This window comes from Diceros bicornis, chromosome 8 (genome assembly GCF_020826845.1).
Source record: "Diceros bicornis minor isolate mBicDic1 chromosome 8, mDicBic1.mat.cur, whole genome shotgun sequence".
Taxonomy (NCBI): domain Eukaryota; kingdom Metazoa; phylum Chordata; class Mammalia; order Perissodactyla; family Rhinocerotidae; genus Diceros; species Diceros bicornis.
This window is the reverse complement of record NC_080747.1, coordinates 20,957,759-20,971,522: the sequence shown is the minus strand read 5'-3', so window position 1 is coordinate 20,971,522 and position 13,764 is coordinate 20,957,759.

Genomic DNA, 13,764 nt, shown 5'->3' with positions numbered 1-13,764 from the left:
ACCCTCTGGAATCCAAATCCTATTCATCCCTCAGGCTTCAGCTAAAGCATCCACTTCCTGGTCCTCCTGCTACACGTGCCCCCTGCACACCACACTTCCTCTTCTCCAAGACACATTGCTCAAGTTATTATTTTCTCAACATTTGTCTTCCTGGCCAGGCCTTCAGCCCCTTAAGGGCGGAAAACTCATCTGCTGCCCCTTCCAGCATCTACCACAGCATTGGGCACCCAGCAGGCACTCATCAATGCTTGTTTAATAAATGAGTCCATGGACAATTATATTTTTGAGTTCCCCAAAGTCAAGACTTCCATTTGTGGCCAAATACTGCGATTACCACCCAGGAAGAGGGAGGCAAGACATGTGCCCAGGGCACAGAATTTAAGAAGGCGCTCACTTCAGGTGCCAAGTGTGCACTTGCACGAGCTGAGCCTGGGAGCGAGACCTCCTTCCGTTTGGGGCCTGGACACCTCTCTTGCCTCCCCCTAGTCCTGGCCCTGTCCCCACTGCCTCTTTATACAACTCAGGACTCTCTCGATGCAGGCAACAGAAGTCTAACAGGTACTTCTTAAGCAAAATGCTGGAACTGACTGGCTCATATGATAAAACTACAAGGAGGGCAGGGCTTAGGGGTTCCCAGGACCAGGAATTCCAACATTATTGGAACTCTCTCTGTTTCTCTTTCTTCTCCATTTCCCTCTGCCCCTCTCTCAGTCCAGCTTGGCTTATATAATCTCCTATTGGTTCTGTTTCTCTGGAGAACCCTGACTAACACAACGCTGACAGAAGTTTCTTGAGAAAATGGATCCCTACCTCCTCCTCAGTCACCACTTATCCTGCCTCACCGTGGATTTGGTATGAGGAGAAAGTGGCAGGCAGCTTTCCCAGGCCTCCTCCATGCTCTCAGGCACCATCTTTCATCTTGTTGTCTCAGGTCATGGTGCTAAAACCACCCAGAGGGCACAGGGGGTCCTGAATCCTGCAAGCGGGTGCAGATTCCAGGGCTCCTGGAAACCTTCTCCGAATAATGCAGGGGAGTGACTGAGGCTGGGAGGGAAATTGTGGCTGAGATGCAAAGCAACAGTTGGCATTCTTTCAAAGGCATAACTCATCATTGGGAAGAAGCAGAACAGTTTAGTCATTCTTAGCAACCTGCCGGGAGCCTCCCAGAGTGTTACTTTTCTTTAAAGACCAGAGGGGCTCGCGGAGAAGGGAGAACCTGAGAACACACAGCAGCCGGGCCATTTCATCCCCTCCTCTCTTTGCACCGTCACTTGCTCAGGGTATTTTCAGACTGTCAGAGAAGACTAAAGTCCTGCCTCAGAGACTACCCAGGACCATGGAACTCTCTGGAGGCAGAACTCCAGCTCCTGCCTGACCCGCTGGCTATGCCCTCGGTCACGTGATTCAGCCTCTTGAAAACTGTTCCTTCCTCTGTAAAAAGCAGATCATAGTATCTGCCTCATAGATATGTTGTGAGGTTTATGAAATGAGATAAAGGCATGGAAAGCTCTTAGCACAGCGCTTTACACAGGAGCTACCCAACAAATGCCAGCTGGCGTGGTGGCGGCTACTGCGATGATCACTACAGAGGGACGGCCAGTCTGCGCAGGGGACAGGCAGACCAGCTGGCGGTCCTTCCTTCTTCCAAAATGCAGTGGTTCTTAATCTTCAGTGTGCATGAGACTCACCTGGAGGACTTGTTAAAACAGGTTGCCAGGTCCACCCCCAGAGTTTCTGATTCAGTAGTTCAGGGCAGGGCCTGAGAATCTGCTTTCCCAATAAGTTCCCAGGTGCTGCTGCTGGTCTGCAGCCCACACTCTGAGAACCACTGTTCTCATGTAGCAGTGCTCAGGCCTGGGTGCATGTGAAAATCACCGGGGAGCTTTATAAACCCCCCAAGATTCTGACGGAAGTGGTTGGGGCATGGCCTAGGCATCAGCATTTTTTAATAATTCCCAAGTTTTCCCCATGTGCAGCCAGTGGAGAACCATGGTTCTAACGGCTGTATGGGGATAATGGCAGTACTCATGATGCCCGAGTTAGGAGCCTGGGGGCCTTGGCAGCTCAACCGCACATTCTCCTGGAGAGGATCTAGCCCAGCTCCCACACTCAGTTGAAAATTTCCCTCTCCTGGGTTCCTCTTCTCAGCCTCGCCTTGCTTTCTCCACCTTGGCCATTTCAGGTTCGGCCCAAAATGTTAGGGTTCTGCGAGGTCCCCACCCAAGGCTTCCGCCCCGAGATCCAGGCCAAGGCTGACTGAGGTGGCAGGTCCCCTGCTGATTCGCTTCCATCTCTGGGTCCGAATCTATCTCTGTGTCGGGCTTCCAGGGCTGGGTGCCCAACCACTGACTGCTGGATCCCCCTGGACTCCAAGCTCTGACCTGATGTGGGTCCAGCTGTCATCATGCCTACCTCTGGGCCCAGGGTGGGCACTCACCCCTCAGACTTGCCCCAGTGCCTGCTCCCTCTGGGCCCAGCTTAGGTATCTGGGCTTCTGCTGCCTTTGTGAATCCTGTGATGTTCTAGGCATTAATTTAAAACACCAGCAAGATGTTGAGAAGTAAAGCCTTACATTTAAATTTCAGAAAGGGATTCTCCTTACCCTTTGATGTTCACAACACACACAGATCTTCAAAGGGTATAATACTTACCTCTGTACCACGGCTCCTTAAAAGAAAAAGTGCTCCATTGCTGAAATGCCTCATTTCTAATTAGAGCCTTTGCCAGGCTGAGGATGCTGTGGAAATGCCCCTCCCATCTCTTCCCTCAACCCTCCCCACCCCTGCTGCCTCAGACCCTGGTTTACCTCCCCGATTGCACCTTCAGTCAAGTCTCCCCACTCCCTCCCCCCACCTCCTTCTATGAGACCCATTCACTCAGATGACACAGCTAGGACCCTTAGGAAACAGTCAACTTCCAACCGCCCCAAGGGACAGAGGTGGGCAGGGTGATTTTTTTCTTTTAAATTATTTCCAGTATATTTCCAAGTCTCAGCAGGGACTTTTTCTCCACTGCCTATGGCATCTCCAGGCCCAGGTCTTCCTCTTCTGCAGTAGCCAGGACGTGATAGGCTGTGCTGCTAGAACAGGCGCATCCCCAGATCTCAGAGGCTTACCCCCATAAAGGGTTTCTTCTCACTGAGGTTAAATCTGATGCAGGCTGGGCATTCCTCCAGCCTCCAAAGTCCCTGTGTCATGGTGTGAGCAGATAAGTGCCAATAAGTGACACACTTGAGCCAATAAGTGACACATGTCACTCTGTTCTCAGTCCCTTGGCCCAATGTAGTCGTGTGGCCCCAAGCTGACCGTAGGAAGCACGTGGAATTTGGGGTGAGCACTGACTGCCGTATCTTCCCTTCCCAGTTGGTGAGGTTCAGGGAACATACACACTTTCATGGTGTCGCCCTGGATTCCCCAGTAAGAGCGGTCTTGGGGGGATGGTCTGCTGTTAATTCTCCACTTGCCCCTCCAGATCCATACTCTGTCTTCTGGGACCTGGGATCTGCTGGATTCCTCTGCCTTTTGACTTCCAGTTGGGTTCAGTCTGTGGAAAATGAGCACTGGGAAATCACCAGCAGGAATGGGAAGTTACCAGCAGGAAATGAGGAAGTTGGAGGAGAGGGAAGGGAAAAGGCCCTGTACTCCCACTTTCTCCCTGCCGAGCCTTGGCTTGGAGCGGCTGCTTCCTCTCTCTCCATCTACAGCGCCCGGCGCCCGTAAGGTGGCCTCATTCCCTAGGGTGCTCATCAGATTCCACTAACTCCTCTTCCTCCCCTTGACCCTTCTGGCATCCTGCTGTTGCTGGTCCCTGGGTGCTTCATCATGCTTTATTGGTTCCCTTAACTCCACCCAAGCCTCTGAAAATAGCATCTTCATCTTCATCAACCTCTTTTCAACTTCCATTTGAATGAAGCATCTTTCTACTTAGAAAGGTTCACTGGAGCAGGACTCTCTCCCAGCTTTACCCCAATAATAACAACCACTAACGTGTGTGGGCAGTGACTAGGTGTCAGGCACTGTTCTAAGCTCTTTTTCTGTATTGACAAATATAATCTTCATGATAACCCTTTGAGATAGATTCTATTATTTTCCTCAATTTTCAGACAAAGAAACCAAGAAACAGAGAGGATAAGTAACTTTCCTAAGATCACACAGCTTTGAATGGTAGCACTTGGATTTGAACCCAGGAAGTCTAGCTTAAGAGTCCTTGCTTTTAACATCTATCCTACTATGCAGATTCAAACCCACAGATTCAAGAATAGACTCTCATACATGTTGGGACCATGAGGCCCACGCACACAGTTCTCTGGGCTCGCTGAGTGTCCCTCTGGCCTTCATCTCCTAGTTTCATTGATGGCTCTGGCTCTGGCTCCCAGATCCTTAAACTCCTAGGCTCCAGTTATATGATCTCTGGGCCTCTGCTATCCTATGGTTAAATAATCCATTCTTTTTTTTTTAGATCCTCAGTTCAGCCAAGTATTGCCTTTTGCTGGGGTTAAATTGTGTTCCTCAAAAAGGTATGTTTAAGTCCTAACCCCCAGTACCTCAGAATGTGCCCTCATTTGGAAATAGGGTGGCTACTGATGTAGTTGGTTATATTGGGTTAAGGGCCCTCCATACTCCAGTATGACCTCATCTTCACCAATTACATCAGAAGAGGGAAATGTGAACACAGACTTGCACAGGGAGAATGCCATGTAAAGACAGAGGCTGACATTGGAGTGATGCATCTACAAGCCAAGGAATGCCGAGGATTGCCCACATCCACCAGAAGCTAGGTGAGAAGCCTGGGAGGGATTCTCCCTGACAGCCTCCAGAAGGAAACCACCCTCCGACACCTTGACTTTGGACGTCTATCCTCCAGAACTATGAGACAACAAATTTTTGTTGTTTTAAGCCACCCAGTTTGTGGCACTTTGTTATGGCAGCCCTAGTAAAGGAAGACTCCCTGCATCGCCACGCTTACTGCCTTGTCCTCATCCCTCACCACTGACTCCTCTCTCAGCAGCGCTCCAGCCCTCCTGGCCTCCTTGCTGTTGTCAGGGACTCCAGGCAAGTTGCTGCAGGAGGGTTTCTGCACGCACTGTGCCCTCTTCCTGGAGTGACCTCCCTTCAGATGGTCACATGGCATCTTTCTTCATAACACACTCTTAGGGGGTGGAAAGTTTTAAAGAACACTATGCATACCTCAGGCACTCTGACCCTCTGATAAATTACCAAAATCAGCCCAATACTATAAAAAGCAGTACCTAAAATCCCAACAAATATTGACTAGAAGGAGGCAAATCTACTGCAAATACATCACTGAGGAGCGGACATTCTAGAGCCGGATTGAATCAGCTCTCCCACCTTTGCTCTTCTGGATCATCTATCCCACTGCTTCATGTCAGAAACCGACTATCTGAATTGGAAACTTTACAACATATCAATCAGAAGAGCCTTGGGCCTCCAAAATTTGTAGAATAGCCAATAATGAACACTTTGGTACATTTGGAGAACACAAAATCCTTAAGAAACAGGCAGACTTGTTCAGGACTGTAGCAAGAGAGAAGGATTGAAGATAAGGGATCAAGTCAAGAAAAAAAAAAAGTGACATCAGGGAAGTGCAAATCAAACCCACCTCACACTCATGAGGCTGCCATCCAAAACCAGCACATAACAAGTGTTGGCAAGGATGTGGAGAAACTGGAACCCTTGTGCACTAGCTGGTGAGAATGTAAAATGGTGCAGCCACTATGGGAAACAGTATGGAGGTTCCTCAAAAAATTAAACATAGAATTACTATATGATCCAGCAATTCCACTTCTGAGTATATACCAAAAAGAACCAAATGCAGGATCTTGAAGAGATAATTGTACATCCATGTTCATAGCAGCATTTTTCACAATAGCTAAAAGCAATCCAAGTGTCCATGGATAGATAAACGGATAAACAAAATGTGGCTTATACATACAATGGAATATTATTCAGCTGTAAAAAGGAAGGAAATTCTGATACGTGCTACAACATGGATGAGCATTGAGGATTTATGCTAAGTGAAATAAGCTAGTCACGAAAAGACAAATACCCTATGATTCTGCCTTTTTGAGGTACCTAGAGGAGTCAAATTCATGGAGACAAAAAGTAGAATGGTGATTGCCAGGGGCTGAGGGGAGGAGGGAATGGGAGTTACTGTGACATGGGTACCCAGTTCAGTTTTGCAAGATGAAAAGAGCTCTGGAGGTTGGTTGCACAACAATATGGATGTATTTAACTACTGAGTTCTTCACTTAAAAATGGTTACGATAGTGAATTTTATGTTATATGTATTTTACCACAACTAAAAATTTTTTTTTAGTTAAAAAAAAGAAGTAGAAGAAACATGAGACTGGTGAGAGAGAGGGAGAATGAAAATCTCTCTCATTTTCACTGAGAGAATGAATGAAACTGACCTTCGTTCAGCCCTGGTCAGTGAGCTGTGGCTGTAGCACAGAATGGTGCCACCCGGGCCCACTCCTTCACCACGTGCCATGGGAGGTGGTTCCTGAAGAAGAGAGGTATAAATGAGGTGGACATACCCCCAAACCTAAAATCCTTCAAAGCTTAAGACTGGCTCTAGACTAGCAATGCCCTGCTTAAAATAGGGGAATAAATGCACGACTCTTTTTGGGTTGTTTTTCTTTAAAATTATATTTTTTGAATAGGTAATACATGCATATTGTCCAGAATCCCAAAAGTACAAAGGGGTATATGGTGTACAAGTGAATTTTCCTTGTAGCCTGGCCCAGCCACTAGTTTCTCTCCTCTTAAGCAAACACTGATTTCTTTTGCGTCCTTCCAGAAGAAGACAGATTTATTTCCCACCCCGCTCCCTTTTCTTTACCCAAATTGTAGCATTCTAAGCCCATTATTCTGTCTCTTGCTTTATCACTACAAATATATCCTGAAGGTCATTATATACCCGTATATGTAGATGTGCTTCCTTCTTCTCCCCCTTCCTCCTCCTCCTCCTTTTCTTCTCCTCTTTCCTTTGTAGAGAAATATGTGTATTAACTGACACGAAAGGGGCCATTGAGAGCCTGTGGTCTGACACCCACCTTCAGAATGACCAGCTTTTAAAAGTCACCACTACATCCCCCTCCCGTTGTTTATTTATTTTAATTTCAAACAAAAATAGAGAGACTAGTACAATGAAGCCCCATATACCCATCATCCAGATGCCATAATTATCAAGATTTTGCAACATTTACTTTATCCATATAAAAATTCTCTTTGCTTTTTGTTCTTGGCTGATGTATTCCAAAGCCAATCCTGGGCATCAGGTCATTTCGCCCCTATGTTCTTCACTCTGCAGCTCTAAAGCATATCAACGCTGTTTCCACATAACCACAAAGTAATGATTGATTGCACCTAACAAAATTAACAGCAATTCTCTGACATTGTCTAATGCCCAGTCCATAAACACATTTCCCCAACTGTCACAAAAGTGTTCTTTTTATAGTTGGTTTGTTCAAAAAGATCCATACATTCCATTTGGTTATGTTTCTTCATTCTCTTTTAATCTTTTTTTTTTTTTTTCATTCTCTTTTAATCTCGAATACTCCCACTGCCATCTTTATTTCACACCACTAACTTGTAGAAATCAGGTCGGTTGTGTTGTAAAATGACCCACATTCTGGATTTGTTTCTTTGACTCCATGTGATGTCATTTAAGTCATTTTAGTTGTTCCCCTATTCCTCCATAATTCCTGTAAATGGAAGTTGGCCTGAGGGGCGTTTGTGGCAGGAACCCCTCCTGGTGGTACTGCCTGCTGCGTATTGCATCACACTGGGAAACGCACAATGTCCTGCTTTCAGTGATGCTAAGATTGATCACTGATTCAGGTGGTGACAGACTGATCCCTCCGTGGTCAAGTTCCCCATCCATCTTTCATCTAATGAGTTCATCCGTTGATGATCATTGTCTGAATCAATTCTTTCCCTAGGAGTTACAAAATGATGATTTTCTCATTCTCTCATTTCTTCCAGATTTATCAGGCAGAATTCTTCCACCTGTTTTTAAAGAGCCAGAGAACCCACCTTATCCACAAGTCTTGCTCTGAATGACTTAAGGCTATTTCTAAGACTCAAATTCACTCCTAAAAGACCTCATTTCTCTACCATCGAAGACATTCCAAAGACTTTGCCTTTGACTCAGAAAGCAAGTCTGAGAGAGGAATTCTAAAAATTATTTCCCCAAGGTGGCATCGCTGGTGTCAGTACACGGGCTATGCAAGGGGCCTGATCATTTGGGCATATAACTTCTAAAATTTTTGCTTAAAACAGAAATCTGTCACACTATTTTACTACCATACCCTCATACACACACACGCGCGCGCACACACACACACACACACACACACAAAACACAGAAATCTTGCAAACCAGATCAAGAATTAAATCCTAATGCAGGACTTACTGTATGTGACATTCTTTCAAAAACCTGAGTTCCTGGTTCTGCCACTGGAGCACCCATCTCCAGAGATGCCAGGTAGGGGTGGTGACAGGACGTCCTGCTAAGAGTTCTGGGAAGCTATTTGTCAGGAACAAGACACCTCGGGAAGCAGTATTCTCTCTGCGAAAAGGAATCTAAGAACAGGGCTTTGAGGAAACCCGCATTTTAACAACCTTCTTGCTCATCACCTTCCTGGGTTTGTCAGAGTGAGGCCTTCAGTCTTCCTTTCCTACCTGCTTCCACACGGATGAGAGTAATTGCCCAAGGATCATCTTTGGCTGAAAGGAAACAGGCTTCAGAACGCCCCTGCTGTGGATGCCCTCACTTCTACTTGTCTACTTGACACTTCTTTGCTCATCTCTGAGCTGCTTGCTTGGCATTAGCCTGACTGAAGGGAAGGTGTCATTTTATTTTTACTTAGGTTAAAAAAAAATCCATCTCAGAAACAAATCAACTCCAAATTCAATAAAATCAGAGATTGTGAGAGTTGGAAAGCAATATGTGGGAACATCTAGGCCATCAGACTCAGAAGTTTTGAGCTAAAAGTCATCTTAGGGAGCTTATAATCAATCCTCTATTTACAGATCTGGAAACGGAGGCACAGACAGGTGGAGTGACTTACTCGGGTCCCCACGGCAGAGTTAAGACTTGAAACCAGGTCTCCTACTAGATCAGGAACTCCCCACCCCCACATTGTACGCATTAGGAGAAAGAGGTCCGGAGGGGTCATGTCACTTGTCTAAGGTCAAAGAGTTAGGCACTAAGAGCCTACTACGTGCCAGGTACCGTGCCAGGTACGTAATTACATCATGCTGCTTCCGGACTGAGTAAATGTGGCCTTGGTACTATTCTTCACATGCCATGCAGCTGTTTCCCACAGAGAAGCTCATCTGAAGTTGTAAATATTCAGCATTTTGTCATTGCAGCTAATTTATCTCCTAACGGGTAAAATTCACTCACTGTGCTTTTTAAGGAAAATTTTGGCTCTATCAAAATATTCTCCAGATGAAACAACAATCCCAGATTCTCTAAACTATGCCATTCCCTTCCTGTGAAAAAAGTGTGGAACTGGGAGTCTAGAGGCCCCAGTTCTAGCCCTGGCCCTTCACCCCCAGCTGAGTGACCTTGGTCAAGCCCCTCGGCCTTCCCCGGCCTCAGACGCCTCCTGTGTAGAATGAGGGGGTTAGGTTAGTTTAGTGGTTTCCAACTATACTTACACCAAAAGCTTCTGCTTAAAAAGATTCCTTCAAACACCAATGTCCTTGGTAAATTAATGTTATCTCCCCTCTTTATAAAAATTAATCATAGATCCATAACTGTAATAGCTTTTGATCAGAATAATATGCCATAAGAAGGAGAGATGCCTCCAGCCCCCAAAAGTTAATGTTAACATTTAGCCTACAGGGTTTTGTCCTTGGTAAATGTATGATTTTTCTCAGGCTATCAGAATATTGAGAGCAGTTCTTAGATCTCCATTCCTACCTCGATGGAACTCCATCCCTAACCCATCCCAAGATGTCTTGGGATTCACTGGGCTAAAGGCTTTCTACAGTCCTTTGGTCCTAAAATTCTTAAGGAGGTGAATCCTGTGATCTTCCTTCAGGGTAAATATTCAAGGTTTTGTCTACTGGTCAATCCCAAAGCTTGTTTTTAAATTGTGGCTTGCAACCTTAGTACTTCAAACCAGGGGACTGGCTTAGTCTAGGTTCCTTTAAGCTAAAGGCTGACCCTGAAACAAGGATTTAGGGACATGTCATTTATTTGGGAGGTGATGTGAGAAGGGGGAAGCGGGACAGGGAAAAGAAGAAAGCCAGTTGAGGGGTGTTAGCGAGTGGACTGCTGCTGTGCACAACTGGGGCTGAGTCCCATGGAAGGGCGAGAAAGCTAGAGTGTTTCTCCACCATCTCCAATGCCCCACTGGCTGGGGGCTGCTCCTTGGGGTTAACACCCTGGCAATTCTGACTTGCCCCATGAGTGCACAGTGAGAGACCCTGGATGCATCTGCTTGTTGGCAACTGTCCGTAGGGTAGGAACTGACCTCTAGGGAAGGTGGAGGGGATGTCAGTGGGACATTCTAGAGAGACTAAACAGAAAGCATCTCACTGTTAAAAGTCACAACAAATATCCACCCATTCATTCAACAAGTATGGATTGCTAGGCACTGTTCTAGGTGCCTGGAATACATCAGTGAACAAAAGGGACATGGATCCCTGCTTTTGTGGAGTATATATTCCAACAGGAGAAGAAAGAAACACATAATACACATTATAAATAAGTGAAGTACATAGTGTTACAGAATAATATTCACAATAAATATGTAAACTATACAGAGCTAGAGGAAGGTAAGAAGGATTGGGAGCACCAGGTTTGGTGTGGAGAGGTCGTAGTTTTAAATGTGGAGATTAGGGGAGCATCTTTGAGAAAAGATTTAAAGGAGGTAATGGAAGGATCTGTGAGGAAATCAAGAGAATTCAAGGTGGAGAGAAAATACTCCTTGGGATGGAAACATGAGCAGGCCCTCCGCGTTCCTGGAGCAGTGAGGAGGCCATTGTGCCTGGAGCAGAGAGAACAGGAGAGAAAGTAAGAGGACCTGAGGTCAGACGTGGTAGAGGTCAGGTCATGGAGGATGTCCTGGGCCTTTGGCTTTTATTGCAAGGCCAGCAGGAGCCACTGGAGGCTTCTGAGAGAAAGAGGGACACGATCTGCCTTGTGTTCTAACAGGATCACTCTGACCAGTGTGTGGAGAATAGACTGCAGTGGGGTATGTCAATTATCCATGCTGTGTAACTAATTACCACAAACTTGGCAGCTTAAAACAACACAAATTTATTCCCTCAGTTTCCTGGGTCAGTGGTCTGGGTATGGGTTAGCCGAGTCCTCTGCTCGGGGTCTCACCAGGCTGAAATCAAGGTGTTGGCTGGGCCTATGATCTCATCTAAGGCTCAGAGACCTCTCCTAGGCTCACTGGTTGTTGGCAGAATTCATATCCTTGTAGTTGCGACACTGAGATCCCATTTTCTTGCCAGCTGTTGCCTGGGAATGGCTCTTAGATCCTAGAGCCACTCTCAAGTCCTTGCCCTGTGGTCCCTTCTACAGACAGTTAACAACATGGCTGTTTGCTTCTTCAAAGCCAGAAGGAGAATCTCGCTTACAGTTCAAATTTCTTCCTTCAGGAAGGACCCAGTCCCTTTGAAGGGCTCACCTGATTAGATAAGGACCAACCAAGACATCCCTCAAAGTAAACTGACTAGTAACCTAATCATGGGTGTGACATCCATTTTACAAGTCCCACCCACACTCAGGGGAGAGCAGGATACAGGGCCATCTTAGAATTTTGCCTACCACAGGGGACAAAGATAGAAGCCAAGAGTTGTTAGGAGGCTGTTGTCATAATCTAGGCAAGAGCAGACGATGGTTTAGACATTGGTGATAATAGTGGAGGCAACATGAGAAAGGTTCAGAGTCTGGAGGTATTTGGATGGTAGAGTCCATTGGTTTCCTGCCAGATTGACTGTAAGGTATGAGAGAAAGAAAGGAGGCAAGGATGATGCCAAGGATTTTAGTCTGAGCTGAAGGTAGGAGGGAGTTGCTATCTGCTGGTAATAAAATCACAACCTAAGTTAGCCATGCCACTTTATGCCAAATGAGTGGTGTGAACTAATAAGAAGCCAAAGGGGAAAGTAATCCCCCCAAACTGGCAAAGTCAGGGAAGACTTGAGGAGTGGGGACAAATTCAAAATAGGCCTGGAAATAATGGTAGTATTTAGATAGGTTAAGAGAAGAGAAGAGGGTGTTCCAGAAGGATTGAAGGTGGGCAGAGGGATGGAGAGGGGCAGGAAGGCATTAATGGTATTTTGAGGGCCGTGAGTAGATTAGTTGGGCTAAAATGGAGGGTCATGTGGGTGAGCAATATGGGAAGGTAGGCAGGGATAAACCTTGGAGGAAATTCACCCTCAAGCTAAGGCCATGATCCTATAGGACAAACAGATTTTGTTTTAGAGAAATACTCACAAGAGATGATATAAGACATCTAGCAGATGCTTACTACGAAACTACTGTATTAGTTTGCTAAGGCTGCCTTAACAAAGGACATCAGATTGAGTGGCTTAAGCAACAGAAATGTAGTTTTTCCAGTTCTGGAGGCTAGTAGAAGTCCAAGATCAAGGTTACGGGCAGGCTTAGTTTCTTCCGAGGGCTCTCTCCTTGGCTTATAGATGGAGGTCTTCTTCCTGTGTCTCCACATGGTCTTCCCTCTGTGTAGGTCTGTGTCTTAATCTCCTCTTCTTCTAAGGACACCAGTCATATTGGATTAGGGCCCTCCATATGTCCTCATTTTATCTTAATCATAAGACCTATCTAAAGACCTATCTCCAGGGGCTGGCCCCATGGCTTAGTGGTAAAGTGCTTGTGCTCCGCTACTGGCGGCCCGGGTTCGGATCCCGGGCGCACAGCGACGCACCGCTTCTCCGGCCATGCTGAGGCTGCGTCCCACATACAGCAACTAGAAGGCTGTGCAACTATGACATGCAACTATCTACTGGGGCTTTCAGGAAAGAAAAAAAAAAAGGGGAGGAGGATTGGCAATAGATGTTAGCTCAGAGCTGGTCTTCCTCAGCAAAAAGAGGAGGATTAGCATGGATGTTAGCTCAGGGCTGATCTTCCTCACAAAAAAATAAATAAAAATAAATAAATAAATAAATAGATAAACTTTATGGGTGTTGCAAGCTTAGCTTTAAAAAAAAAAAACCTATCTCCAAATATAGTCACATTCTGAGGTGCTGGGTATTAGGACTTCCACATCCGAATTTTGAGGGGACACAATTCAGCTCATAAGCTACTCTGTTTGTGTAATCGTGTTAGGCATTCTAGAGACTAGAGAAGCAACTGCCCTCATTTGTCTTCCCATTCCTTTACTGGAAACATATCAGGAACTGGCTGTACCAAGTTCTCTGACATTCACTCAGTGCAATTATTCTCATCATCATTGAAAACCACTGTGTTTGGCAAGAGCTGGTGCAAAGTTAATGTGGAGCCCAAATGGACTGAGGACTCACATGTTTAGTCAGTGAAGAAACAGGAGTGACCATTTTGGGATTCTCAGTCCACTGCCTAACTTGTTCCCCAAAGCCGCTGACCTAACTTTCCAAAGGTGGGGACTGGCAGAAACCAAGTCCCGCTCTCTTGATTACAAAAACCAAATAATGGTTTTGTGCTTGAGTATTTTATGTCTGTAATGTGAGTCCACATGGAGTGGGAGCACAAATAAAAATAAAAAATAGCCATTTTAGAAAG